The sequence below is a fragment of the Lagenorhynchus albirostris genome, chromosome 1 (genome assembly GCF_949774975.1).
Source record: "Lagenorhynchus albirostris chromosome 1, mLagAlb1.1, whole genome shotgun sequence".
Taxonomy (NCBI): Eukaryota; Metazoa; Chordata; class Mammalia; order Artiodactyla; family Delphinidae; genus Lagenorhynchus; species Lagenorhynchus albirostris.
The window spans coordinates 190,379,003-190,405,625 of NC_083095.1; the positions used below are offsets into that span (position 1 = coordinate 190,379,003).

At 52.0% G+C, this 26,623-nt stretch overlaps 1 pseudogene; it reads left to right on the plus strand.

Moving 5' to 3' along the window:
- The window catches only part of LOC132528873 (large ribosomal subunit protein eL15-like), a 33,803-nt pseudogene that overhangs the window by 538 nt on the left and 6,642 nt on the right, over window positions 1-26,623 (plus strand).

Sequence of the window (26,623 nt, forward strand, 5' to 3'; positions counted from 1 at the left end):
TCCCCATTCCCTGTTCCAACTCCTGGCACTGCCGTCCTGAGCCTTCCAGACTGGACATGGGGGGCGTCTTCAAGTCTTCTCTGCCCCTCACCACCTTGCCCAGATGGTCGGCCCAGTCTACAAACCCTTTTCTGTAATGTTTTGTCCATTCGTCCCCTTCTCCTCATTCCTACTTAAGCAGGTAATTCTTTTCTACCCGGATGGTTGCAACAGCCTTTCGGAAGGCAGCTGTACCCCATTAGCCTTTAAATCCATTCAGTCCTACACCCTCTACCGGAAGATGCTCATCTGAGAATCCGGCTGGGACCCGCCCACACCCTGACCATCAGCACCTCTCATAAAGCACTTCCAGTCACTGCTTCTCAGCAACGGGGTCAAGGCCTGCTTCTCAGAAGTATTGTTGGAAGGGACAGTGTCACTTCTGGGCAGAACACTCAGCACCGGGGTGAGACCCTCCAGAGCTTTGCTTTTCCTTCTCCCGCAGTGACCGGTGTGCCCCAGACGGCAGCAACCCCACCGGCCTGAGTCCTGGGGTAAGGACGGTGTAAGGACGGTGTGCAGTGCAGCCTGCAGCTGAATGTAACATACACGGCAAGTCCCGCTTGCAGTCTTAAGCCATCGGGGTTTAGTGGTTGCTTATTACAGCAGCAGCACTGAGTCCATCCTGACTGATGCAACCCTCCCAAAGGCTTCAGAGAATCCCCATTACTTTGAGACTCTCTTTGAAACCCCTTGACACAGCATTGAAGGACCCTTGATGCAGATCTGCCCTTCCCGCTTGCTCCCCCGAGATGTCCCTTTACACACTCTGTATCTCAGTTAAACTGGACCAGTTTCTGCCCCCCAAGACTCTCTCCACCTCCATCCCTCTCCTCACAGGATACCCTCTTAATATGCTTTTTCCCCATGCCTCCCATTACCAGTCAAATTCTGCCCATCCCTTAGTACCTCCCTCAAACATCCTTTTTTTTTTTTTTCGGACCAGGGCACGAACCCGTGTCCCCTGCATAGGCAGGCGGATTCTCAACCACTGCGCCACCAGGGAAGCCCTCAAACATACTTTTTAAGATGTAGCCTTTCCTGATTTCTCCTGATGCCACCTTTGTCCCCTGCGAGTGTCTCTGTTGCCCTAACCACTTTTTAAGGTCCTCGAGTGAGAAACCTGTCACCCTGGGCATTACGTTATCATTACCTAGAAGCCAAGCTCAGAAGCAACGCCATTCACTGCTCCTGGAGGGGATTCCCACCGCTATGGGCTTTACCAGTGCGACGCCCCCCAGCCCATGGGGGCAGGTTCCACAGGAAAAGCTCATTGCAGCTGATTCCTGGAGAGTAGGGGATACGTTTTTTCTCTGAGGTTTTCATTTTGTTTTTAACAAGGAAGCTCTGGTCACGATGAATAAGCCCTTTAGAGGACACTATTTCTTTCCTTCTCTTTCTCACGTCCCCCAAAAAGAAGGGGGAAAAGAACCCCTGCGGGGTGAATGGAAGGTTTCCGAAGATATTCAGTTTTTCAGCATTTTCTAAGCAGACCACAAATCAGCCTAACTGATTCCAGTCGTGGGCGGATGGGAGTCCAGGTTCACATGTTGTCTGCCAAGCAGACTGGGTCAGGCTTTAGCCAAGTCTGCATATGGCTGGTGTTCGGAACATATCTTTGATGGATCGACTGAGTTCTGTGTGCCAAATCCAGCCGTTTCCAAAGTGAAAAAGGAATAACGATGGCTCTCTCTTTTCCTGCGTGAAGGAGTACACTGTGTACAGTATTCCGTAGGTCCCTGGGGCCGGCCTGAATGTCTTCCAGGGTAATCAGATCCCTGACTTGTTCACACTTAGAGGATGTGGTAGGAAAGCAGAAGATAGAACTTTTCGATTCGACTCTCAAGCGCTAATTAGTGTCCGTGAAGCCCCTGGTTTCTCCTGCCTCCTTGTTACCAGTAGGCGCTTTAGAAAAGGAGGCCCTGACCTTCACAGGTGAACACATGTCCCCTGCAAGTCAGGGCTCGTAAAAGGAACCGACTGCATAAGCAGAAGTGGGATTTACTGAAAGTACACTGGGAAGCTGAAAGAATTGGAAAATCTGAGAATCAGGTTCAGGGCCTCCATTGCCACCCAGAAACATCTCATTGTGGCCCAGCCCAGGGTGAGACCCACCATCTCGCCTGTGGGTCTGGGGTCTCCACTTGCTCCGCCCTCCTGGCTGGAGCTGTGATCGCTCCTCTGCCCCCGGAATCTTGCTCAACGGCCCCCCGCTCCAGCGAGACTCCTTGCCTGGTCCAGTGTGGAGAGTGACTGAAGGGCAAGGCCAAGGTCACAGGCCCACACTCTTCGTTGGCACTCGAGGACGTGCCATTCTTGGGGGGTCTCACTACTCACAGTTTGGGACGCGGAGGAAAACGTAATTCTGGCATCGCCTGGCTCCCACCAAGACTCAGGGTCGGGGAACCTCGCTTCACACAGGGGGGGGGCTCGGACGCAGATCGCCAAGAAGAGTGACAATGTCCGGACTCCTCAACCAGATACGCAGCACTCGCTGCGATATATGTCCGTGTTGTTTGGTCTGTGAAACTCCTTAGGAAGCAACTGGGAACAGGATGTGAGGGGAGAGGCTGAGGTGACTCCCAAGCACGTTTTGGGGCCCCCCATGCAGTCCCAGCAGTTAAGGTGCCCGAGTGCCCACGTTGTACCCAGCATGGCAGGAGGGGACCCTCATTCTGTGGGGCTCTTTGTACCCCTGGTTGGGAGAAACAAGTCCACCTCTCAAACCAAATGGAGAATTAGGACGGCATCGCAAATTTTGTACCAACCTCCTGGGGACCTTGTGAAATGTGCAGATTTAAGGGTTGAGGCTGGGATCCTGCATTTCTGACAAGCTCCTGGGCAACGCTAGTGCTATAGCTCGTGGACGTACCTGGAACAGCTGAGCACAAGAGAACAGCACGTCACGAGTGCCAGGAGAGCATTTGAATGGGTCACAGCGCCACGGACCTTCTCAGAGGGGAGATCCCAGCCTTGACAAGCAGGCAGGAATTCATTAGGTAGCCTGGGTTGGGCCTGGATGTGTGTTACACCAAGTCCCGGTTTGCCCTGGACTGTCCCGGTTTAAGTGCCGAAGGCCCTGCGTCCTGGGAACAAGTGATGTGCTTCTCTGATATCTGCCCGGTGACACCAGCCAAAGTCACACAGTCACCACGTGTTATTTGCTTGACAGATTGGCCAAGTTTACACTCTGGAGGCTAAAGTCACAGGGAGTCTGTTTCACTTCTGGTCTTAGTAAAGGCTCCGAAAGGAAGCAGTGACGCTTTTGGTATCTTTTTCCTTAATATCGTTGTGATGTCAATGCTCACATCACTGTTTTACAGTAGCAGGGTTCCTGAGGCTTTCTTTTATTACCGAGAACATTTTAAATTCCTGTGCATATATTCCCACATGCGTATGAAATGTCAGCACCACTGTCGGAGGCCCCAGAAGAGGCAGTCTCGGTGCTGCCTGAACCATGCCGCCACAGTGCAGCGCATCAGCTGGGCCGGGCATCCAAAGCGTCTGAGCCGCCGAGACCCCGCCGCATCCCTGGGGTCACAGCTCCGTGCAGGGGTCCAGGAAGCCGGCTGGCTCGGCACCTGGAGAGAGGCCCGTCCCACGGCTGGGGCTTGTCCTCAAAAAATGGGTTTATTTGCTATGATCAGTTTCCTCCTTACCCACAAGCATGTTTTCCATTCCTGGTGAGCCAGAAAGACGCTCATTAAACTTGACATCTAGGTTCCCTGCCCCAGAAACCCAAGCAAAGTCCGAGAAAGACCAGCTGCCCCTTTTCACGGAGCAGATCCTCCAGCCAAGCTGATAAGCACACGTGGCCTGGGCATGGGCTGGGGGAGGCGAGGGGTCACCTGCACAAGCAGCATCCAGGCGCTGGTCCTGCAGACAGTCCCCTCCTGCTTCACAGCTTCAGCGGTCTCCTGCTGGTCTGGGAACACACTCCTATTGGAACGTGGAAGCCCCGGTTTCAGGAGCACAAGTCAGCCTGTTCTTCCTCTCCTGCCCCCTTCCCTTCTCTCCACCTCCTCTTCCCTCTCCCTCCCCCTTCCTCTTCCCCATCTCCCTCCCCCTCCCCTCCTCCTTTTCTCTCCCGTTCCCCTCCCTCCTCCCCTCCCCTCCCCTTCCCCTCCCCTCCCCTTCCCCTCCCCCTCCTCCTTCTCCCCCTCCTCCTCCTGCCCCTCCTCCCCTCCTCTTTCCTCTCCCCACTTCCCACCCCTTGCCCCCCTCCCAGCCTCTCTCCTCCTCTCCCCCTCTCACCCCACACACACTTCTCCCTTTTCCCTTTCCTCCTCCAGAACCTTGAGGGTCTCAGCTCCAGGTCTTGAAACTGTCATTATCTTTTCCAAGCTTGATGCCCCCCGGAGCTGAGCAGCCTGTCCGGTCCATGCATGGCTCGTGGTTTGAATCCCTAACTCTCCGAGCCTGTGGCTGCCTCTAGTCCTAACCTGCAACCCGATCGCAGAGATCAACGTGTCTCCACGGGACCTAATTGTGACACGAATCCCACGGTCCCCTGGACTCCCTCCTGGGCTTAACTCCTCTCTGAGCTACTCAGGGAAGTCACCCAAGTTATTTTTCACCGAGTTTTAGAAGATGGTGGGCAAGATTGGGGAATAAGCCGAGGGCAAAGGAAGGCTACAAATCGACCTTTGTTTGGGGAACATGCTGTGCTTTGGGAGCTGAACGTTAAAGAATTTGGGTGCATCTGAGACTCAGCGCTCGCTACAAAGATTAATCCGTCAACTCTGCTCAAAGCCCAACCTCCACCTGGATTCCTTCTCCTACTTGGCCCCGGGCTCTGACCACTATCCCAGGAGCACCGCCTTGGCTAACGAGCCTCACTCACTTGGCTGCTGGACTCTGCACTCAGGGACTGTGACCCTCCAGTGGCTGCAGGGACCAGGGTGTGGATGGAGGGGCCGGCGAGGTCGTGACGAGTGTGTCCCAGACTCGGGCTGGCTCCGGACCGTTTCTTCCCTCCTGGAAGCCTGCAGTTTCTGCTGAGTTGTTTTAAATATGCACGGTTGTCTTTCTGTCTGATCTTGTTGGAAGTTGCCGTCCCCTTCTCTCTGGGGCCGTTTTCACCTTTGTGACTCGGTTCGGGCCCCTGAGCTTTCTGTAGGATTCAGCAGAATCTCGCCATTGGTGGTGGTGTTGAGCGTTAAGTGCCCAGGAGAGCGGGGTTCCGGGCCTGCCGTGGGTCCCCACACCCCAGGGCGGGTCGGAAATCCAGGAGGCAAGGGCTGGAAATCTGTCAGCGCAGCCCTGCTGGGACTCACGGCGCCCCTTCAGGACACCCTGCCAGAGCCATTCCCGCTCCGTCCTGGGGCCCCGGGCAGGCCTGGAGAGGCTGGGGGAGCAGGCTTAGAGGAGCACAGGGCTCCAATCTTGACCCGAACGCGCATTAGCTGTGCAGCCTTGGTCAAGGTAGGCACCTCTCTGGGCCCACATTTACTCCTCTGTAAACTGGAGCTTATAGTCTCTCCTTCCGGAGGGTGATCGTGGAGATCCGATGAGAGCCTCTGCACACTTCCTGACCTAGGAGCTCGTTGACGGTTGCAGTAAGTGCCCAGTAATGGACTCTTGGCTTAGAGAGCAGAAGGGAGAAAGAGGCAGGAAGCAGTGAATGGCGGCGAGGGAACGGCGAAAATATCAGAACAAATGCAGGAACTGACCCTTAACCTTGAGCCTTAGGTATGGTGCCTGTTTGCATGAGGGATGCAAGCAGAGACAGCTTGCCTGTGGAGCCACTGGGGGCACCAGGAAAACCGCCCCTGATAGCCGGGGCAGCGCCGCCTACAGCAGTTAGGAGCAAGGGCGCTGGATCTGCACAAAGGACTCGAGGCCCTCGTAGGGGAGATGCCAGCCGCCTCCTACATACAGTGCTCGTGGCTGACTTCTCCGAGACAAATAGCAGTTTTCTCAGTTCAGAACTGGGAGCTGGTGGCTGGAACGACAGGGTCCTTTAAACCTTTTGCTCTTGCTCGATGTAACATCTGTCCCCATCTCAACGCACAGGCTCCCCGAGAAGCGTCCAGCCCTCTTGGAATTTCTCGTCACAATTCCAATCATCCCAGCTGTCGCTTCCAAGCACCACTATTTTTGCTAACAAGGGTCCGAGTGCCTGGGGACCTCTTTCACGTTGAGTCCACACCCTTGTGCTGGTTACACAGTGGCCCTGAGCTGAGTCAGGCCTGCAGAGCAGTGTGTGTGTGTGTGTGTGTGTGTGTGTGTGTGTGTGTGTGTGTGTGTGTTGGGGTGAGGGCGTTGACCCAGCTCCAGGCCCCAGCATCACCCTCACCCTGCTCTCTTCCCATCTAAGAAGGTAGCTTGGGGCTTCGAGGTAGCTTGGAGGAGAGAGATTTGGCCTTGAAAAGCATTTCCTGTCCATGAGTGAAATCTCTCCACTCTCTCCCTCTTTCTCCCTCCGACCCAGGGTAGCTTTTGTCAACTGATCTCAACCAGGAAGGCTGAGTTTCAAGTCTACTCATTTATTTTCAGACAGATTCCTTCATGGACGCCTCCTAGTGGTTTAGAGAAGGCGCGTTCTTGCTAAAGCACTGTCTCTGGGCAGGGTGCGGGGTATCAGTCTGAAAAGAGGTGATGGGGTAAGCGTGCGCATGGCTGTGTGTTAATCACCTTCCTTCCCCTTTCCCTTCCGCGAGGCTCTAATTTCGTGTCTCAGAACGAAGATAGAAGAGGGCGTGGCAGACACACACACACCCGTGCCTTCTCTTGAAAATTCTCTAGCACAGCGCCGCTATTTTTAAAGGGCACATGGATCTCTGCGGCGGCTGAACAATGCAGGGAGCTATTTGCGTCTAGTCCCGGCTTAGCACAGGCCTGCCTGGGATGCCGGCGTTTTCAACTCCAAAGGAAAAGCACGTGCTCACCCGCAAATGCCTGCCTGGGCCGGGGGAAGAGTTCCAGCTGCAGGGGAGTTAGCTGCGCGAGCTCCGACCTGGAGGAGTCTTCTCTAGGCAAATGGGAGGCCGCGGAGGGTCACTGGGCCCCGCTGCAGGCTCCCGAAGACAATTAGGAAAAGGAAGCAGGATGCGACACGCATAGGATGGAGGTCCTGGGGGGCCCTGACAGCATCAGCCAGCGTGTGCTCCTGTCCTGTTTCCTGCTTTTCCCTCCCATCCCAGCCTCTCTGCCTCACTCTGAGTGAGAATGTCTTCAAATAGACCGTCTCTCTCGCTTCCCATTGTTTGACATCCCATCAGGAAAGCACAGGGGAATTGTGTCCGTCTGTTCAGGCTGCCGGGACAAAACACCCTGGACCGGGAGGCTTGAACTGGGGACATTTCTTTTGTCAGTTACTGCAGGCTGTTAATCCAAGGTCAAGTGTGGGCAGGTTGGGGTCTGCAGCAAGCCCCCTCCCGGCCTTGCAGACGGCTGCCTTCTTGCTGTGTCCCCCCAGCCCCCCCCCCCCCGTCCGTGCCTCTTCTCACGAGAACACCAGGCCACCCTCATGACCTCATTCAACCTTCATCACTGCCTTAAAGGTCCTACGTCCACACACAGTCACACTGGAGATTAGGGCTTCGGCGTAGGAATTCGGGGGGAGCACTATGCAGTCCAGCAGGGGTGTTCCTGAACTCACACGTGGACACAGCACAGCCCACAGATGCCCCGTGCCCCCTGCGTGAATGTGGGCACGCTCCCACGGAGGCCCCAGCACACCACGACAGAGGCCCACGGGCCCACGGACAGGGCCCGCACTTACACAGGCTGAGGCGACCAGCAGGGGGCACACGTGGTAGGACGCCCAGGGACGCCAGCACTGGGCAGGACCCAGAAAGGGCACCTTTGCCCTTTAACCGGAACCCTGAAGGGCCTGGAGGTTGGGTGTGGAGCAGAAGGGCCAGCGAGCATATGTTCCCGGGCCGGACGGAGTGGGGACAGAAAGGGTCAGAGCCAGGCCAAGCCAATCCTGGACCTCGCCCCTGCCTCCTCCCAAGGGCTCCGTCTGTCCTGAACGGGCAGCCGAAACCCTGAGGGAGGGGACGCCTTCCTGAGGCCTCAGGTCTGGGCCCCCCGCCAAGTCAACGTGGGCAGCCCCATCCCTGAAGGCACCAGCTCTGCGGGTACCGGGGGCGCCCGGGGAAGCCTGCCTCGCGCCCTCCCCAGGCGGGAGGGGAGCCTGGAGGTCAGCCGCCCCGCCCCACCGCCGTAGGGGATCCGAGGAGAAGCCAGCGAGAGGCACTGCCTGGAGCCTGTGGTCAAAGACAATCACCTGGCCTCGCCCTGCAGAGCTGCTGCCCTTGGGGGGAAGGAATCAGATGGAAAGAAATAGAGTCCTGCCCCCTCCCACCCTACCGAGCGGGGTACCCCTCAAGGCTGGGGGCTCAAGAGAAACGCCTGGCCTGCGTTACCGCTGACGGCCAGCAGGGGGCAGTTCCCGTTTGCCTGAGGGCGGACGGGCAGTGAAGTTTCTGGACATCACATCGTCTCCTGCAGGGAAAACGGTAAAATACTGCAGAACATTGAAATAGCTGTCCTAGGAACAGAGTCTTAAATGCTCCCGTAAGCCTCTGAGAATCTCAGGATGCTGCGGAGGGTTACGTTCCCTAATTCTTCTTGTTTTCTCCCAGCGTCTACCTCTTGCATTTCCAAAGATGGAGTCTAACGGAGCTCCTGTTAGGCTCAGAGTAAACGCCGAAGTCCTCCTAAAGGCCACAAAGCACTGTCCTGGAGCGTCTCTGAGCACATCCACAAGGACCCCCGTGGCCCACCCCACTCTAGACCCTGGGTCCCTGCCGTGCCCGAATGGCAGGTGTACATCTTCCCAGGGCCTGTGCACTTGCACTGTCCTCTCCTGGGAGCCCCCAATCCCAGATATCCACACGGCTTCCCCCTCCACTCCCTCAGGTCGTGGTCAAAGGTCTGCTTCTCAGTGGCGCCCTTGCCACCCGTCTGAACTCTCACTCAGGCTCCCGCACCCCCAGCTCCTCTGCAGCACTTCCCGCACCTAACACCTCTGCATTTTCCTTATTTATCGTGAGTCTTTTCCCCATTAGATTCTAAGCTCCACGTCTGGTTGGTTCCTCGCAGCGTCTGCAGGGCCCAGCATAGTGGCTAGCAGATGCATAAACAGTTGTTGAATAAGAACGCGTCCTTTTAACTTGAAAGCCCATTTCTCTCTGTGATGCATGCAGAAGGCCAACGTTGTTGGAAGGACTGCCCTGTGGACTGGGATTGTTACTGAAAGTGGGTCCGGGCGCTCACCGCTCAAAAGCCAATAAAAAAGCAAGGCTGGTGGAAAGGAAAGTTTGCTTTATTTTGGAGGCCGGTAACTGGGCAGGGGAAGGGGACAGGGGTGGACCCCTGTCCAGAGGCCAACTCCCCTCCACACACACCCTGACAATCAGGGGGCAAGACCTTTTATAGACAGAGAGAGGGGGCTCCGTGCAGCTCTGACGGTCATATTGACATTGGTCACGCGGTGGTCTGACCAGTGTCATCTTGATCGTTTAAGTACAGTTAGTCTTTAGTTCCAGGGTTGCTTTGTTCCCATTTCTTGGAGGCCAGCTCTTGGAATTGTGGCAGCTTCTGTCATGGCTACAGTCAGGTCATCATGTGGTTAACTTCTCCCACCTGGTGGGGCTTCAGTACCTACAGGACAGCTCACAGGACATGGCTCAGAATATATGGTTCCTGGGCTTCCCTGGTAGTGCAGTGGTTGAGAATCCGCCTGCCAATGCAGGGGACACAGGTTCGAGCCCTGGTCTGGGAGGATCCCACATGCCGCAGAGCAACTGGGCCCGTGAGCCACAACTACTGAGCCTGCGCGTCTGGAGCCTGTGCTCCGCAACAAGAGAGGCCGTGACAGTGAGAGGTCCACGCGCCGCGATGAAGAGTGGCCCCCGCTCGCCGCAACTAGAGAAAGCCCTCACACAGAAACGAAGACCCAACACAGCCAAATAAATAAATAAAATAAATTTATAAAAAAAAGAATATATGGTTCCTCCTTGAGAAAGAACTAAAGGTCCTTGACTCTGCTTAAAGACTAAACTACTATTATTGGTCTCATTTGAGTGCTGTCCTTTGTTTCTGCATCTTCTCCCTTCTCTGATTCAACTTATTCTTGCGTCAAAATTTGTCCACAGACAAAAGGCAAGCCGAGGACGTGGGGGAAGGACTGTAGGGTCCTGCTTTGTTTCAGGATGACCTTGGGAACTCCTTGCCTCCAGGGTGGATGGTGCTCCCCAGCGATGGAGCTCGTGCACACCTTGCAAAAATCAAAGTATGCAGAAGCACAGGGCTTTCCATTTGTCTACGTATCAACTTGGTTTCTGCTTCCAGATCACATCCTGCTGGGACGATGGAAACTCCCCCTTTCTTTTCCCTGAGGTTGTGGCTTCTATCACCCAAGTTCCAGGGGGCTGACATTCCACCAAGGAGCCAGGTGGTGGGTAGCATCTGGCCAAACTGTCATCTGCTCACATCAGCACCCCCTAGAATGTTCAGCATCCGTCTTGGCCTTTGCCCTTGGTCCACACAGGTAGTGCAGTGAGATCCTTTGCTCCCCTTCACGTGCCGCGGCGTCCTGGGGGCTGTGTTACTTCCACACGCACTCAAGGTCACAGAGGCAAGTTGTTGTTTCTGCTTTGTGCTTGATGAGCGTGACAAAGGCCCAGGGTCGACCCACTGCACGGACCGCTGTTCTGCTCCCAAGGGCTCTGCCTGGAAAGCAGGGGGCAGGATGTCACCCAGCTTTCTGAGACCTGCCGGGGTCTGATAATCTCATAACTTGTCCTCTATAAAATCAGAGTTTTCTCTGGCTGGTGTCAGAAGGAGAAGTCAGAGATTCAAAGCACAAAGAGGAGGCCACGTATGCCGTTGGTTTTGAAGATGAAGGAGCTGAGAGACCCCTCAGTGCCCGGCTGCAAGGACCTGGATCCAGCCAGTGACCTGAAAGAACTCAGGGTGGATCCTTTCCAGAGGCCCCAAGAAGAGCCCGCCTGAACAACACCTGGATCTCAGCTTGGAGACCTTGAGCGGAGCGCCCAGGGGGACCATGGGACGTCTGCCCTGCAGGGCTGCGAGTCTGTGAATGGCGGTTGTATGAAGCCCCTAAGTCTGTGATGACCTGTGACACAGCAACAGAACATGAATATGGGGACAAAAGTCACCGTGCCTGACGCTGAGACGGCACTTAGCAAATTCCACGTGATTTCCTCTCCTTTTTGCTTCTCGATGTTTTGTAGATAGACTGCAGCAACAGGGCTCAGCAACGGATTCTTCAAGCGCATTTCTCTGCCTTTCTCGCCACTCGGATGAGGCCGTATCATTAACCTGGGCCCGTGGACCAGAAGTGGAAGTGATGGGTGTGCCCCTTCTGAGCTGAGGCAATTAAACTTGGGTGCTTCGTCACCTCTTTCTCCTACTTTGCTGGGGAGCACGTGCTCCAGACGGTGCAGCTCCCAGAGCCCCGGCTCCATCCACCAGACCCTGCGTGTCTGCGTGGAGCTGAGGGCCTGCCCACCTGTGGCACTCGTGCTTTACGTCTGTCATGCCGGCAGCGACGCTTGCCCTGGTTAACACGCACGTGGTCGCCCCGTGAGCACTGCTGTTAAAGCTTACAAAACAAAGGAGAAGGAATGCTTCATGTCAGAAGTTCCCTTGAACAGCAGCCTCTCCACTGTAGTTCAGTTTTTCTTTATAGTTCACCCTGATTGGTCGGGAAGGGCAGGGTGGCCAGAGCAAAGGGTTTGGAAGCACTGCCAAGAGAAAATCAAAACGATGAAGAGAGAGCCATCACTGAAATAAGTCAGTGGGGAAATACTCGTTCTCTAAAGTCTATCCACAGATGTTTTCCTAGAGCCTTGGGCTTCTTCTAAAGAGTCAAGCCCATTGCTGAAAGCTTCAGCATTTCTGGCCCATCATCACTGTCTGACGGCCTGATCTCTGGCATCAGCATGGACCTCACCCCGCGAACATGTTGCTTCCACCTTCTCCCTACAGGTTTCTCTGGCTGCAGCTCTCTGTGGGCCCCTGTGAGCTCCACACAGACAGCGACCTTCTAGGAGATCAACAGGCCAGTTCACTCCCTGCCTGAAAGTCTTAGGAAACAGCCAAACCCCACAGCACGTAAGAATCTGCTGCTTCTGCCGTGACCGCTTCCCCCTTCATCTCAGGACACAGCTCTCTGTCACTTACCATCCCTGAATCCCGTTGGTGTTTTTCCTGTTCCCCAAACAGACCTCAGGGTGTACGTGCGGTTCCCCCTGACCGGGGTTTTGGGCCTAATGCCTTCTGCCTAGACCCTCCCTTAGACGCTTGAAATGGCCCCACTCCTGAGAGGCCGCCCTCACTGTGGTACGTCCACCATGAGACACACTGTCTGTTTCAGCCTCTGATCTGTTTCTCTCTGTCACTCTGACAATTCAGATTACTTTGTTTGGTTACTCGTGTTTTTCTTCCTCCATCAGGATGTAAGCTCCGTGGGAGGTTCAGAACGCTGAAGGGGCTGAGGTTTTATCCTCCCCACTAGCTAACTGGCTAGCCTGGCCCAGCTGAGTGGATGCTGGCAGAACGCGAGACTTCTGGGTCAGAGACAGAGATGCAGCAGCTCCGGCGGCGGCAGCAGCTTCAGGCTTGACCCTCAGCTCCCCTCGTCCGTCAGGTTCAGGTGGACACTGCACAGGCAGGGCTGGCATCACAGCTCAGGAACCCTGTGCTTAAGGAACCCCAATCATTTATCACGGGCTGCAAGCACACCTGACCTTGGCCTTGGAGAGACTCATCTTTATTATACGGGATAGTACAAACCGCCCTTTTCTCTAAAGGGAGGTGCTATCTCTATTTTCCGAGCTACCTGCAACACAAACATCCTTGAGAAGACGTTGCCTCTGCTGGCAGGGGTACAGAGATGTGAGAGACCACGGAGAGCCGTCTCCCTGCAGAGGGCAGAGCTCACGAAAACGCTGGTCGCTGCTCTGGCCCGTCAAACCAGGGGCCACTCTCAGCTGTCAGCCACAGAAATGAAGCCACTGGGGCTGCGTCAGCCCAGTGGAACTGGTGGCATTTTCAGTAACACTGAAGAGCCATACAGGCTAGCAGAGTCCTACAAAAAAGCACCTTCTTTATTGCTTTCCACACCTTGGAATTCCATTCTGGAATCTGTCTTGGCTTGCTCCTGCCCGGAGAATGAGATAAAGTACGGTTTAAATCTGACATAGACGTGATGGGACAGAGTTGTCTCCGGGAGATGCTTGAGTATCCTGGTGGAAAATCATGATTTTAAAGATGATTTTTGTGTAGGAAACTCCAAGATTAAGACAGACGCTGTATAAGGAGGGAGGGTGAGCGTCCACAAGAGGAAATAACTGGGTGAGTGTTTGCGGAGGGCAGTGGCTACAAATAGAAATGGTGTTTATCTCTGCTGTCTGTAAACATTCAGAACCTGGGTTATCTTCCTGGGGAGGTCAGAGGGCATGAGCCCAGAGGCTGACTGCAGAACTCTTCCGGACACCGCAAGTCCTACACCTAATCAATCACGAAGGCTGGTCTTGTGTTCCTTCCTGTCCCATCCCCGTGGCCCCTACTCGATTCAGACCATCTCAGACCACCATTGCATCATTTCTTCACCCTTCTGGTAGGTTTCCCTGCATCCAATCCACACCTCTGCCTTGGAGATCTTTCTCAAATGCAATTCTGATCTTGTCATTCCTCGTCTAAAAACTTCTCAGTGATCTCCTCTTGCCGTAAGGATAGAGCTCTAACTGAAAAGGGCTCATGAGACCCTCCCTCTTGCGTGATTTCTCCCCCCCCCCCGCCCACCTCATTCGGACTGTCTCTCCCCCTCTTCAGCCACAATACAAGTGTTCCCTTGGGCAGGAATGCCTTCTCCGCCATTCTTGGGAAATTTATGTTTTTCAGAATCCCAAGAAAAATCAGTCCGGGAATCAGGAAATGATCATCTTACAAGAATTAAGGCTTAACCATCCACATAGGAATGTTACCAGTTTGGAAGCATCCACGACTACCAAGTGGAAAGTGAGAGCAGGAAACGCTGACACATAGAATCCGGAGTCAGAGTCCCATTGCTGGGGACCCCGGGACAAGAGCCAGCAGGGGAGACGTGGTGGAAATTGCTCGGTCTTGCTGGCAGCCGTGGCCACGTGAGAAGTGTGCTTATGGCTCTATCTCCTAATTAACAGTTGATTAATTCTTGCAAATTAAAAAAATTAATTACTTTATATACATAGTATACCTAACACAAATCTTACGAGTAGCTTTCCGAGAAATAACGAGGCAAAACAACAGATGTCCCTGACATGCCTCCCCAGCCTTCATGTCTGGTTAAGGTCTGTTCCTCCAGGAAGTCACCTTGAACTTTAAACCTGGGCTCCTTGTCCCTCCAGCGTGCTCCTACTGCTCTCGTAGTATTTACATCAAGTGGAGGATTATTACTTCGTAGTCCCCAGAAGAACCGCGCCTCCTGCTTTGCATAACCTTACGTGGCCCCTCCCACACTGACTGTGGGCGTGGTCGTGTGACTTGCTTTGGCTGTCGGGACGTGAGTCAGAGTGATACAGGCAAATAATTGATAGGACCTCTATCCTGGAGCTTGTTTCCTTGGAACACTCCTTCTTGGAAGGCAGTCACCACAGCCTCAAGTAGCCCAGGCTAGTCTACTAAATGACGCGAGACCCTGGGGGATGACAGGCCATCTTGGACCTTCCAGCCCCGCACTCCACCCCACCCCCAGGCTCCCAGCTGAATGCAGCTGCAGAAGAACTGCCCAGCTGAGCCCCGTCCACCCAGAGACTCGTGAGAAACAAAAGGCATCTTTTTTTTTCTTTTAAAGCCCCTGAGTTTTAGGATGATATTTGACACAGCAATAGAAAACCCAAACACCCTGTGTTGTCATTACCTGTTACTTCTCCCTTTGCAGATAAACTCTAAGTTCCAGGAAGATAAGTTCAGGCCTGCCTTGCTTTAAGTAGAGGCTCATTATACACTGTTGCTCCCTAGCCTCAGGTTAGTTCAGACCCAGCAGCACTGCCAACTCAAGCTCAGCTGCATGAAACAGGGTGTGATTAAGCATTTTGTTTCTACTTGCACCAATGTTATTAAAGAGCACAGTCTGACTTTCTGTATCTCGTGCTGAAACTAAGTTACACGACATGAAGTGAAGAAGCAGGATTACTTTAGGACATTGCTACTTTGCTGGGCTTTCTTGTTGTTCTTTGGAAGCAAGTTTAGACGGACAGCCCTTCTTAGAACTTTGCTTGGAAAACACCTCTGCTTCCAAACACCCAGAGGATCCGGGGGGAGGAGAATGGGAGGTGGTGAAAGGAGAAAAAAATAGTTTGGCCTGAATCCAGGCTACACTTTTTAATCAAGTCCACCTCTGACTCAGCACCGGTGTGAGGCAATCACGCTTCTTCTGAGCTCCTGGGAGGTTTTTATCTGGACCATCTGGCAAGCAATCACGGCGCACCCTGTGATCTCCTCCTTTGTGTTCTTTGCACTGGGTCCTGCCATGTCATTTTTCACAGGTTTGTGCCCGGCCTCTTCACTGAGTTCCCACAGAGTCCAGCACATTGTAAGCACTCAGTACATAGGTCCCAGGGGTTGGTTTTGCTCCAAGCAACCCTACCAAAAACTGGATGGGAAGGACTTTGAACAGCCCAAGGTAAGATTGCAAAGATCCAGCAGGGCTGGAGTGCACTGGTGTTCAGAGGGGGTGAGTGTCAGCCTGGCGCAGGGAGAATTGTACACGATTTGTATCTTGGTCTTTGGAGACATCCGACCCCAAACCCAAGGCTTTCTCAGCCTTAAGCTGAGGGATGGACGATTCATTGCCTCTCTCTGCCTCTGTGTCTCTTTCTGGCTCTTTCTCTCTTATCTGTGAATCTATGAATCATTTTCTATGCCTTCACCGAGGTTACAAAAAGATGAGGATTTCAGTCAAACAGAGTCTGTCCTGCCGGCTAGAGATACCAGCCTGGGTGATAGGGTCTCGGGGCAGCAGGCGTCTCTTTCCAAGGATGTCTTCAAAGAAGAGAGAACTTCTCTGCCGGCTGCCATGATGTCTGTCTGCATCCAGTTATCGATTCCTCACTCTCTGATGATACCACGTGTCTCAGGAATAGACCTGGACCCACATTATTCTGAGAAGCAGCAGCAGAAGCAACATCTCTCCCCCAATATACAGTCTTTCTTTAAAAATGACCAACACATCCATGATTCTAAAGGAAACTCAGGAAATAAACCTGGCTGGGGCTATTCTAGCTTTAACCCCAAAGCTCTTCTCATGCTATGGAACTTCCTAGAAGCTGGGGAGGTCTCAGAGCCTTATGCTGACTGTCAGTAGCCCAGCCCTTTCCCCTCCCTGCCGGCCTGATGCTCTGAGCCCATTTCTCCCAGGCCACATTCTAAGTTCTCTAAGATGGACCGCAAGATCCTGCCCCCTAGTGATCACATGCTATATAACCCCCTCCCCCAAGTACCGGATGAACAGGATGGCTGGCCTCTTCCTGGATAAGGTTATATCCTACTGGCAAAGCGATGGGATGATTTGGTCACATTCTATATATCACATATCATGTGCCCTTCATAGCTGACTGAAGGGAGATTTGAAGGGAGAGCCATTCTGTTGGCTCTGAGCATCCCTGTTGGGGGTGGTCAGAGGCTAGGACCCAAGGCGGGCCTCTAGTAGCTGAAGGTGACCCTCCGTGACAGTCAACAAGAAAACAGGACCTCATTCCTTAAAAAACCATATGATCCAGCAATCCCACTCCTGGGCATATATCTGGAGAAAACTATTATTCAAAAAGATACGTGCACCAATGTTCATATGTTCATATGCACCAATGTTCATAGTAGCACTATTCACAATAGCCAAGACATGGGAACAGCCTAAGTGTCCATCAACAGAGGAATGGTTAAAGGAGATGTGGTACATACACATTATACAATGGAATATTACTCAGCCATAAAAAAGAACAAAACAGTGCCACTTGCAGCAACATGAATAGACCTAGAGATTATCTTACTAAGTAAGCCAGACAGAGAAAGACAAATATCATATGATACCACTTATAGGTGGAACCTAGAACAATGATACAAATGAATTTATTTACAGAACAGAAACAGACTCAGACATAGAAAGCAAACTTCTGGTTACCAAGGGGGCAAGCGTGTTAACATACACACACTGCTGTATATAAAATAGACAACCAGCAAGGACCTACTGTAGAGCACAGGGAACTCAGCTCAAGACCTTGTAATAACCTACAAAGGGAAAAGAATCTGAAAAGGAATATATGTGTATAACCGAGTCACTTCGCTGTACATTTGAAACGCACACACATTGTAGATCAACTATACTTCAATAAAAACAAACAAACAAATAAATAAATAGAAAGAAAATGGGACCTCGTCCTACCCCTGAAAGGAACTGGATTCTGCTGACAACCAGGGCCCCCGGGTGAGCTCGGAGCCCCTGTGGACACCTTGATTTCAGCCTGGGGACACCGTGAGCAGAGGCCCCAGCTTTGCCGGGTCCGGACTCCTGACCCACAGACCCTGTGAGATGAAAACTGAGTTGTTCTAACCACTCTCTGTGTGAGTTGTTACCCAGCAGAAGATGAGTCTAACCGTCTCCCCTCATGGCAGCCCTCAGCCTGCTTGGTCACGCAGCGGCCCTCGACCGGCGATGGGTAACTGAGCAGTGTTTTTGCCCCGGGATACCTGCTTTGAACGGGAAATGCCTTCAGTCTCCTCCAGCTTGTACCATCACCCCCTTTGCCAGACCCCAAATGCTCGGTGGGCACCAGGCTACCCCAGGAGTTCTCACACCCACCGCGAGGCCCCCGGAGCCTCACAGCCATGCTGCCCTTGGGGCCTGGGGGACACTGCGCCCCCAGAGACACTGCCTTCCTGCACTCGTAACACCCAGACAGAAGGGAGCACAGAGACTGGAGCCCAGGTTTTCCCAACTCCGAATTCCATGCTGCTTCCACTCTGCACCCTGTGGAACTGCAGACGATTTCTGAAGGCTTGAGGAGGGATGTTGGAAAGGGGTGGTTTTCCAAAATTACAAACTAGACCACAGTGCTAGGACCCTGGGTGGAGGGACCTTGCCGGAGGGAAGAGCCGGGGAAGGGCTGAGTGCCCAAAGCATGGTTTCTGCCTCTCCGTGGTCCTTATCTGTCCTCAGTCCTCCCCAGAACATCACACACCGTCCAGGAAATTTGCTTTCGCTTTGGGAGTGGCTCTGAGGCTCCCTGAGAATCCTCTGGCCTCTGCTTCCCTTCCTGTGATGCCATCTTTAAGTGTGACGCCCGGAACAGTCCTGCCTCAGCAGGTGGGAGTGATCTCCCTGTTCCTGGAAGGCAACAAGCCCAGAGAGGAGAATAGGGGGAGAAAGCGGGGTACTTCCTAGTAATCTCTTCCTTCACCACTGATCCCTTCAAAAAGCAAGTAAAGGAAAGAGGAGAAAAGGGAACAACATGGGTGGAGTGGGGTAGAAAAAAAGGGTTTCTGCCCTAAGCACCGATAGGGACAGATTTTAGGGGGGTGGAAAAGGAACTTACCAATAAATGACAAGTTCCAAATACCAGTCAGCATTATGTCTCCATTATCCACCAATGACTAACCGTGTGGGCAAACCGTGTTCTTTTTATATATTATTTATTTATTTATTTTAGTGATAAGAAGAAATAACATGCAAACGGTCATAGTTCAGAATCTGTGGATTCTTCCTGAAAAATGCCGAAAACAAGTTGATGAAGCTTTAATTCCCGGAGAGATTAGCCTCTGGTGCTGGCTTGGCCACTATCTCTCCTTAACACAGCTTGTCTCTGCTGATAATGTGGGCTAATCTCTTGTGGGGTGAGGGGTACATTTGTGCTTTTCTCATTGCCTCTTTTTCAGGTGTTTGGTTTGTCTTCCCCAAAGCTGGAACAGGAAATTGTCTTTTGTTTCCAGCAGTCTTTCTGTCTGTCGTTGCCATAGAAATATTCCTGGATATCATAACATGGTCCACAGTACGCCCCAGTGCTAGCCCTGCGTCCTTGCTTCTTTCCGACGCCCAGAGGGTCCTGAATTATGAAGATGTCTGCTCTCTTCTGCTCTGCTTGTACATGGCTTTTCCCTCCAATATTTTATTATGAAAATGTTCAAGCATACAGCAATGTAGTAAGGAGTTTTAACGGACACCTACCACCTAGATTCTATAATTAACGTTTTCGCATACTTACTTCATGCCCTGTCTGTCCAACTCCGTTATCCACCCAGCAAGCTTCCTTGTTTTAAACAAGGCAGTGCCAAGTAAATTACAGTCATCGGTGCACCATCCCCTAGATATTTCAGCATGCATGTTATTAATGAGGGTTCAATGTCTGTTTGTAGTTTTTCCTTTGGATGTAACATTTGCATGTGATGAAATGTGCCCATCTTCCATGTCACTGGCTGTGTTTTGGGGATGTGCATACACTCTGGTAACCTAAGCCCCTGGCAAGATAGAGAGCTTTACCTCCCCCGCCATGGGGACATTGCTCTGTGCCCCTTCCCAGTCAATTCCTGTCCCTACTCTGCCCCCAGAAGAGCTTCTTTTCTGATTTTCCACCATAGATTAGTGTTTTCTCTTCTAGAAGTCTGTAATTGAGAATACTTCCACGCAAAGCTTCTCAGCACGATGACTGTCAGCTCCATCTACGTTTTTCCTTTCTTTTGATCGCTGCGTTGATTCTCTTCCATGAATGTGCTTCCGCTTGTTTATCCATTCTTCTGGTGTTTCCAGGTTGGGGCGACTCTTTACATGTATTGAAGGGAAGACCAAGTTGAAATCACAAAAAGTTAAACCAACAACAATAAAAATTAAACGAAACATACCCAACACACACACATTCATGAAGTCTTATCTTTGGGCTAGAATTTCATTACTTTTTCTTACATGCAGTTCCTAACAGTATATATTTGTTAACACAATTTGTACACTAGAGAGTCTATTCGGATAAACAGACTAGGATTACAGGCCATGAGCACGTTATTTAGTTACATAAAAATGGGTACAAGATGGTAGAAACCAATTTGTTTTTCCTAAGCCAGGCTGGCATTTTAAAAAATACAGCTCAGGACAATGGGAAATGATCATCAATGTCTAATGATTGAAGTCTAAATGGACTATAAAGGCATAGAGTACTATCCTCTGGTCTAGAAACGGGATTCTAGGGTACGGTTTTATAGCTATTGGTCCTTCTATGTGTTGAACAACATTTTTCCAAGTAAGAGGTGGTGTAGTGTCTTAGAAAGAGTGTCACATGGGAGGGGTCCAGGCTGAACCCCAGCTCTGTGGTCCTGGGGACACCACTTACCATCTCTGGGCCTCAGGCATCCTCTTAAAATGAAGAGATCAGAATGGACGATCTTGAGGGTTCTTTCCAGATGTATATACATACTGATTTTATGGTATTTTTAGGTGCTTTTTGTCAAGGTCTGTTGATTTTAAGGAACCGAAAACCTACAAGAAGTTATACATTGGAATATAACTCAGCCATAAAAAGAAATGAAATTGAGTTATTTGTAGTGTGGTAGATGGACCTAGAGTCTGTCATACAGAGTGAAGTAAGTCAGAAAGAGAGAAACAAATACGGTATGCTAACACATATATATGGAATCTTAAAGAAAAAAAAAAGAAAGGTTCTGAAGAACCTAGGGGCAGGACAGGAATAAAGACACAGACATGGAGAATGGACTTGAGGACACAGGGAGGGGGAAGGGTAAGCTGGGACGAAGTGAGAGAGTGGCATGGACATACATACACTACCAAACGTAAGGTAGATAGCTAGTGGGAAGCAGCCGCATAGCACAGGGAGATCAGCTCGGTGCTTTGTGACCACCTAGAGGCGTGGGATAGGGAGGGTGGGAGGGAGACGCAAGAGGGAGGAGATATGGGGATATATGTATACATATAGCTGATTCACTTTGTTATACAGCAGTAACTAACACGACAATGTAAAGCGATTATACTCCAAAAAAATGTTAAAAAAATTTATTCAAGAACAAAGAGGGGGATTAACATGACATTGTAAATCAACTATACTTTAATAAAATAAATTTTTTAAAAAAGAATAAAGGGGGGATTTGTCATAAGGCCAAAGAGACAGCCTCATGGCCCTCCGAAGGCCGGCCGTCTGGTCCCCTGGGTCTTCCCAGGATGATCTGGGTCCTGGTGGGTTGGGGCCCAGGACTCTGTTCCCAGGCATTTCCCACAGCATCCGTGGTCCATGGACACAGCTCCCCTTCCTCCCGGATGTAGACCTGCCTTCTCTTCATCCTCTGCTCACACCACCTGTCACCGCCACTCTCTGCTTCAGTCCCACTGCCAAATTTTATTGCTCCACAAGTGCTTATTTGAATGAAGAAACCAAATTCATTAATTTCCCATGTATAATTGCTGTTGCCCTTGGAAACTGTTATTCCTTTGTGGGGATGTGACTCGGACACCCTTTCAGGAACTAGAGTGGATTAAGAGGAACCCCACTGGCATCTGCCAGTTGGGACTGTTTGGAGCGCTTAATAAGAAAAGGTCAATGAAACAGGTGACGTGGGGCTTAAAGAATCAATAAAGAGTAGCTGTTCTGATGATTGTAGAAAGGATCACTGTTCACAGTTCACAGTATCATCTGCAGAGCACCTGTTTTAGATGGGAGGGGGAGTTTTGTTAGTTGGACTGGTTTGGTTTTTGATGGTTTTGAATAGAGTAGAGAGCAAGGGCAGTCCATCTAGGCTAAATAAAGCTTAATTTAGCAACTATTTTTACAGCTTGGTGCCATGTTTATTTGGAAAGATGTGGGTTAATCCCACCAGCTTTGGTGACAAGGGTTTCCAGAGTTCAAGCTCACCTGGCTTCCACAGGGCCCTGGAGTTTGTACTTGAGTCTTTTCTAGGAGCCTAAGATGCCACCCGGTAATGGCGGAAACATCAGCTTTCTTCTCCCGGCCTGGGGAGCTGGGACAAAGAACTCGTCCTGGGGAGCTGCTGACAGACAGCCCCCCGTGGGCTGAGGCTTCCCGGGGCCTGCTCCCTTGTCCCATCAGACTTTATTTACAAAATACACATTCAAATCTAAAATTTAATCATCAAATTCATTATATGAAGGGCATTAAAACCCAAATGTTGGGCCCTTCTGAGCACAGGGCCCTGGACGTCTGTACTGGTGGCTAGCCCGTGAGCCAGCCCTGTCACTTAGGGACACTTGACAAGAGTGGGGGGACCCCAGCACTCGCCACCGCATCTGCCCCACCTCGGCTTGGCCCGTTCCCTGCCGGGCCTCTAGAAGGGTCTGGATTGCAAGCCCTGGGTTCAGCCTCCACAAGGCAGGGACAGTCACACTTTGCACTCTTCAGCGTCTGGCCAGGCACTGGCGTGTGTCTCACAGGCTTGCGACAGTGTTTGCTGTGTTTAATTGGCTGCTACGCACGGGGCTCCAGCTTGTGCTGTCTCTCTGGTCCCCTGGTACGTGGACGGCCTCTCCTTCCTGGATCCGCCTACCTGGGCCACTTCTCAGGAGTTAGCCTGAGAAGCCCCCAGGCAAACCGTCCTGCACGCTCAGAGCTTCAGTCAGTGTGTTTTCCTGAAAAAGGGAGATTAGGGGATATCTAGCAGTTTTAGGGGGAGCCTGGTAAAGAGGGCTTCCACTATAGTGGAGAATCCGTAAAAGAAGTAGTGAAAACAGAGAAGGAGGGTTTCTGGCCCAGCGTGCAGGCAAACAGTCGACACACAGCTGGAGATTCCTTTCCTGCCAAGTCGCCCAAGCTGCACGGCAGGCTATTATGAAACCATTTCCATGAAGCAAGTTTTCCAGTGAGGCAGGGTTGTTGATGTTCCCAGGAAAACCACTCTCCTTGCATTCAGGTTGGTTGGCGACATGGCCTTGGTGACCCCCGGCTGTGACCAGCACACTTCCGCGTGCCCCTCCCATCCCTGGACTTGTTAGCTCGCACGTCCTCACTTTGCTCTTTGGAAGGAAACCCACTGGGACGGGACAGAATTTTCTGGAGTGACGCTAGTATAGTTTTCTTGTCCAGCGTCTTTCCTGGTCAAAGCTGGGTGGAGAGGCAGCCTGGGATTATCTTGGTTTTGGTTTGAACCTGAGTATGTTCTTTTTTTTTTTTTTAAATAAATTTACTTATTTATTTTTGCCTGCATTGGGTCTTCGTTGCTGTGCACGGGCTTTCTCTAGTTGTGGCGATCGGGGGCTATTCTTCGTTGCGATGCGCGGGCTTCTCATTGCGGTGGCTTCTCTTGTTGCAGAGCATGGGCTCTAGGCGCGTGGGCTTCAGTAATTGTGGCACGTGGGCTCAGTAGTTATGGCATGCGGGCTCTAGAGCGCAGACTTCAGTAGTTGTGGCTCTCGGGCTCAGTAGTTGTGGTTCGCGGGCTCTAGAGTGCAGGTTCAGTAGCTGTGGCGCACGGGCTTAGTTGCTCCGCGGCCTTGGGATCTTCCCGGACCAGGGCTCAAACCCGTGTCCCCTGCGTTGGCAGGCAGATTCTCAACCACTGTGCCCCCAGGGAAGCCCTGAATGTGAGTGTCCTGAACCTCCACAGGTCCACTTCTTCATCCCATGTACAAAGGACCCCAGCGGTATTTCAGTCTGGACGCGCGAGCCCCGTGCTCCCAGCCCCGCCCTCACCTACCTGTCAGCTCCCCTCCACTGCCTCAGCAGAGCCCTCCTCACACCCTCCAGACACACAGCAAGAAAGTAAATCTTTCTTAGGAGAAGGTAAATCTTCTCCCAGGAGTTACTGCCTGACAGAGTCTGACGCAAGCTTCAGGATAAGCTGCCTTCTCCTAGAAGGACGTTCTTCTTGATGTCCCTGCCTTGTTACCTCCAGTATCCGATACTCATGAAATCCTGTTAGCTTCACCTCCGCAGTAGAGGGGATTTGACTGCGTTCCCTCTACCACCCCCCGTGACTCCCCCTCACTTCCAGCCCTCCTCACCTCTCCTCTGGACCACCGCCAAGGCTCTTAGCTGGGTGTTTTGCCTCTAGACTCTTCTCTACCCACCCCTTTCTTTAAGAGACTCCAGGTGCAAATTCGATCACGTTACCTTCCTGTTTGAAATCCTTTACAACAAATCAGGAGGTGCACGGGATAAAGCCTAAGTTCCTTGACCTGGTACACGGGGCCCTCTGAGATCTGGCCTTGCTTTATCTCTGCAATCTTCCGTCCTGTCATCTGAAGCGCAAATCACCGGTCTCATGTGGTCCAGATAGTCAGTTTCACTCGACCTCCGAGATGGTTTCCAGCCTCCATTTTCTGAGAAACCTCCCTCCCTGTACCCGTCTGCCCTCAGCCAGGACTGTGCCCTGCTCTGGGTCTGTCATAGCCCCGATCACAGTCACTGTGACCATCTGTCTTCTTCTAACAAATGGTGAATACCTCCTGTGTCCAGGGCCCATTGTAGAAATATTCAGATGAAAGCCCTTACTTATTCAGAAATATGCATGGAAATGTTGATTGGGACACCGTCAGACATTTGAAGACAACCCCAAAATATATATTTCTTAATTCGGCAAGTGGTTTATTTTGAGACAGCTATAAGTCGACATTTTTGTTTTTAAAGGCTTATATATTGTAAACTAACTATACTTCAAAAAAATAAAGAGCTTGTATATGAAAAAGGCCCAAAGACTGTTTTTAAAAGAGATGCGCCCCAGTCTTTTAAAAACGTGACCGCTGAAGCAATGCAGTGTTGTGAAGTCTTTCACCTTCTCCAAGGATGCCCAGAAAATTATCTTAGATGGATAGATGCAAGAAAAAATGGACAAGTCAAAGTGGAGTCTGACCTTTCAGCCTCCTTAGCAATATGGGGGAAGGAAGACTGGGGAGCCCCGCCAAGGGTCAGAAACAGAAACGTCTTTCTGTGCTAAAACCACGAAAGCTGGGCAAACTCAGAGGCAACGTTCGTTCGCCTGAGAAGCCTTAGTGACCGTCAACCTTCCAAGGAGGACGACGCTGTAGGAGGGGGTAGAATTGCGTCGTATTCCTAGAATAGGGCAGCAGAAGTCCCTCTGTTGAGCAGAAGTCACCATGCTGAGCTGAAGGAGTCTGCTGGTACAGGACAGAATGTTCCAGCACAGGGATGGCTATGTCGGAGCACAGGTTGTGAAAGAGGTGAGTGTCTTCTATGGGGAGCAGCTCGCTGTACCTACAACACCAGGTAAAAGGCTACCATGAAGCCGCCTTACTGAGTCTGGGGTCCCACACCACAGCTGTCACGATGCCATGAGTCTGAGGAACTTCCCTGTGAGTGAACCAGGAAAGTCCAAGGCTGATGCAGACAGGCAGGCTGGCCTGACAGAAGCCTGGCTCCTGCCCTGCAGGGGAGACACCAGCTGTTGTCCCCTCGCCCCCGCCCTGGAGGGCCGGCACGCCTCCCTGGGCCTGTTTGAGGGAGGTCACCTGAGCCCTGGTGTCACGAGGTTCCTGATGGACAGTTTGCCCTCACTTCCTCATGCAGCTTCAGCCTGAGCAAAGTCAGGCCGCAGCCGCGGCTGAGGTTCCCCAGAAAGCATCCTCCTGTCCCTCTGCCGTCCCTTCGGGCTCCTGCCCCCTCTGGTTTTGACTGTGTTTCACGAACACGGGCCAGCAGCTTGCCAGGATGCCAAGGTCAGAGCCTGTGGGAACTGCCCTCACCTGCGGCTGTGGGTCTGAGAATAAACATGAGGTCCAGAGGTGGTCCTGGTTAGGGCTAGGGTAGGATTAGGGTTAGGGCTAGGGCTAGGGCTAGGGTTAGGGCTAGGGTTAGGGTACAAGTTAGGGTTAGGGTTAAAGCTAGGGTTAGGGTAAGGGTTAGGGTTAGGGTTAGGGCTAGGGTTAGGGTTAGGGCTAGGGTTAGGGTAAGTGTAGGATTAGGGTTAGGGTTAGGGTTAGGGCTAGGGTAGGATTAGGGTTAGGGCTAGGGCTAGGGCTAGGGTTAGGGTTAGGGCTAGGGTACGGTTAGGGTTAGGGCTAGGGTTAGGGTAAGGGTAGGATTAGGGTTAGGGTTAGGGTTAGGGCTAGGGTAGGATTAGGGCTAGGGCTAGGGGTAGGGCTAGGGTTAGGGCTAGGGCTAGGGTACAGGTTAGGGTACGGGTTAGGGTTAGGGTTAGGGTAGGGTTAGGGTTAGGGTTAGGGTTAGGGCTAGGGGTAGGGGTAGGGTTAGGGTTAGGGCTAGGGTTAGGGTTAGGGCTAGGGGTAGGATTATGGCTAGGGGTAGGGTTAGGTTTGTGTTAGGCCTAGGGTTAGGGTTAGGGTTCGGGTTAAGCAGAGTGCTTCCTGCCATGGTGGGATGGGTCTAACCCATATGAATTTTTCACAAATTTGCCCAAGTTGCCCAAAGTTCTTATCGTGGGAAGCCCCTTAGTCCTAGGCAAATGGGGATGACGGCTCTCCCCTTCAAAGCCCCCAGGGTTTCTCAAATCATCATGCTTTTCCTGCGCTGTTGAGCTCTCCTTCTTCTGGCTTCTTACAGGAACGCATTGTAGGTTCCTCTTTGCAGTGAGCATGGTTAGTTCCTGTATCGCCCTAACAAACACGTACGGGGTCATGTGATGTCTTTAGTGTGTTATCTTTCTC